Here is a 3,883-nt window from a genome sequence, read left to right on the forward strand (position 1 = left end):
TACAGGATGTAGGTTTTGCAAATGTGTGATGTATCTGTGTTCCTTCTGCACAACATGTCTGCAGTGCTACTGTTGTCTCTTCCATTTTATTATTTCCCAGTTCATTATGATCATTTTAGCTTCAGCATCAGGTATTTTGTACTCTGTTTTACAACAGAGCCTCATCTTGGCAGGATTGCAAGGTACCAGTTACATATCACAGCACGAACAAATACACTTGTTGTGTTACACTTCACTATTTTTTAAGAGTGCCACACAGTTAAATTCACACTGTTATTTTAGACTCTGCTGCAATACTGATCCACTCAAAAATACCAGTGCAGAAAAACACTGATTGTATAGCTGCTCTGCTGCTTAGCCAGAGCACATCATTACAGCTTTGTTCTCATAAAATTCCTGTATGACTTAAAATGTGGCAACTGAGGATTGCCAGGGGTTCTGAATCTCAGTTTTTTGTAGAAGAAACAGGAGAAGATATTTACTGTGTGACTGAGGCTGGAAGAATTTCAGGTAGTATTCCGCCATTGTTTTTATTCTTCACAACCTTGAAGATTGAGAACTGAAAACTCATGGCTCTCACATCCTCTGCAGTGGAATAATTCTGCTGGCCTGTGTAAATGGGGCTGGAATCAAGTCCTGCACACCCTCCTGCCAGTGTTTCCCTCCCTTTCTATGGCTTCTTTCCTTATCTCCTGTGGTCATAAAATACTACATTCATGCCAAGAGAATTCTATGGGTAAGATTTTGTTCCTGCTTTGCCCAAACGTGTGAGTCAACAAGGTACAAAGTGTTATAAATTCATTACCACAGGATTATTTTACCCCAAATGATGGTTTTTGTTTTTCAATTCCTGCTTATCTTGTGAGTACAGAGCGTATCCTCATCAGTACTGCTAGTTTGCAGTACAACGTGGGGCTGTTCCCTGAGGGCTGAATCATGCAGTAGCATGGGGCACGATGTTGGAAGGATGCTGAGGTGGACCTTCCTCTGAGCAGGATCTCATGCAGAATGGAGCATTTCTGCAAGCATGGCCCAAGCCCAGAGCCCGTGGGTTACATGAGGAGCAGGCTCCAAGGGAGGCAATGGGCCTTCAGGGCTGTGATGTATTGGGCAGCGAGCTGTGGGGCCAGCTGTGGAGCTCAGGGACAGCTGTGGAGATTGAGGGGCACTGAACAGAATGTTGGACCTTCAGGCAGAGCCATGCAAAGCAGAAAGTGAGCTGTTCCTGGAGCAAAGCTGCAGTGTTCAAGAGAGATGGGAGCAGAGCTGCCAGTAAAGTTTTTCAGACTGATCCTTCTGATTTTTCAAGCTTGTTTGGTAATTAAAAGTCACCTGGCAATGCTACTACAGCTGAGTATTTTCACTTTCTACACGCCAAGTTATTGGCCTTCATAGTTTAAAAAAAAAACAAACAAAAAAAGAGATCCTTAGATTTGGACACAGTTCCTCTATGACATAAACTATTTAAAGCTTTGGTCTGGTAAATGAGATTGACTAAGTCCCATTTGGATTTGCTTCAGCTGCACAGCGAGCTTTGTCCTGCTATATCGACTGTATGCCTGCAAACCTGCATATGGCAATATGGAATGCAATTAAGTAGGTGAAATCTTGTTAACACTGTTCTAATGTCAAAGCAGGCCAATCGCATGGCTACGTCCTGCCTTGTCCTGGCTCATCCCAAACCTGTGAGGGGCTGCCTCAATCCTGAGGAGCACCGAGACCTGACTGCCCTGTGTCACCTCTGTGGCTGCTCACTCCAGCTATGGATCTTGCTTTCTGGTAAAGCAGGTGTGGGTCATCATTTCATCTTCCTGTAGGGAAGATGCACAGCATTCCACTCTCAAACAAACTCATTGTAACTACCTTAAGTTTCCTCAGATTTGGTTGTAGCACTTCTTTGTGTTTTTTTTTTTTAACAAAACCAAGACTGTGCAATTTATTTAAATGGAGCAGTGCCTTCAAGCAGAAAAAAATGGGGAAGAAGAACTGAAAATCATGGAACCATTTTAAGACCTACAAAGTGATGGAAAGAGACTGTTCTGAGTGTCAACGTTTTCTTTCATGCTGGCAGATTAGATGTTATCCTTTAAGTGACATCAGTAAACATTCAGTGCAGGAGAGTCCTCAGGGAGTTTATATGTTGGCACGAAACCTCCGTTCCAATGGTTTTCTGTACATCATTCTGCCTCCTGCATCAGCTCTCCTAGTTGGAGCCTCACAGTTTCAGAAGCTCTGGTTGAGAAAATAGATCCCCCATGTGGGGATGCTAAATTACCTTTCCAGAGATGTGTGTGGCAGTTACAAAGCTTTCAGTGCTAGACCTTAAACAAAGAGAAGTCATCTCACAGTTTGAATTGGTAGCATAAATTTCAGTTTAAATCAAATTTCATTGTGTTTGGCAATGCTACAGCTAAAATCATTTTATTGTGTTTCTGCCTCCTGCTTGTGTTACGTGAATGTGGTTTGCATTTAAAAAAATGTATTAAATCATAAAAACCAGAGATGGTTGGAAAAAATCCAAAGAAAGCATTCTGTCTGTTTCCTCTGTCCCTGTAGAGATGAATGCTTTGTCTGCCCTGGGTTTAAATACCTCAGGTGATGAGGCCTCCACCTCTTCTCTTCAGACTTTTCAGCCATTTAATAGACATCTTTGTTAGGAAATGTTTTCTTTGTATTGAGCTTGATTTTTTTTTTCCTTCTGCATAATGCAGTTCCTTTATTCTGCTCCCACTGTTTTCAGCTTTCATGAAATCTGTGAATGTATCGTATCACATTATGAAGACAGACTGAGAGCTGGGGCTCTTGAGCCTGCAGGAGAGAAGGCTCTGAGCGGACCCTAGAGCAGCATTCCAGTACCTGAAGGGCCTGCAGGAGGGCTGGGAAGGGACTTGTTATAAGGGCGGGTAGCAACAGGATAAAGGGAAATGGTTTTAAACTGGAAGAGGGTAGATTTAGACTAGATATTAGGAAGAAATTCTTTACTGTGAGGGTGGTGAGACCTTGGAACAAGTTGCCTGGCAAGGTATAGATGCCCCTCCCTGGAAGCATTGAAGGCCAGGCTGGATGGAGCTGTGAGCAACCTGGTCTAGAGGGAGATGTCCATGCACATAGCAGGGAGTTGCAACTGGATGATCTTAAAGGTCCCTTCCAGCCCAAACTGTTCGATGATTCTATGTTTGATTCTATGATAAGCTCTTCCATACCATAGTTGAACAATTCATATTCCTTGTTGTTCTAGACAAGCAACCAGTTGCTGAACAGTGATGCTTTGCTGGGACAGCATGCCATGTATCAGAAAACATATTTCCTGGCAACTCCTGGCTGACACTTCTTTCTAGAATAGGGAGTGAAAAATGTCAAGCAAAACTGAAGAAATGCATCTTCCCAGGGGCATCCATGGCAATATTACTGACATTTCCTCAGGTGTTGAGGCAAGCAGCCTGCTTCCTTAGATAGAGATTTTCTGTACAAAAGCAGATGATTTTAATGAAAACAGTTGCTTTTAAAAAGCATCTTAGAAGCTTTTTTCAAAAGGAAACCTCTGTGTGAGAGCCCTGCTATGTCAAAACTCTTATCTTCTTGAGAGACAAGACCGTATTGATTGCCACTCACTGCAGAGCAGTTTTTGCTGACAGCTTAGCTTAGATGAAAAATTGAATTGGGTGTTAAGGAGAACAGTTTGAAAAGATGCTTTTGCAACTGTGTCTCTGGAATCAGATCTGTGCATGAAAATGTGACTCATATCTTGACAACAGAAACATTGCGTTGCCAATTGAATTACAACGTCCTAGATAATCCTCAGCCCATCTGAAATGATAAGGAGTAGCGTGGCCAAGGAAACTCAAGGTGGGCAGGTGTAAAAGAAGTGGTACTGAGCTTTGAA

The sequence above is a fragment of the Centrocercus urophasianus genome, unplaced genomic scaffold, assembly GCF_019232065.1.
Source record: "Centrocercus urophasianus isolate 14NV4802_14NV808 unplaced genomic scaffold, USGS_Curo_1.0 seq_11, whole genome shotgun sequence".
Lineage (NCBI taxonomy): Eukaryota > Metazoa > Chordata > Aves > Galliformes > Phasianidae > Centrocercus > Centrocercus urophasianus.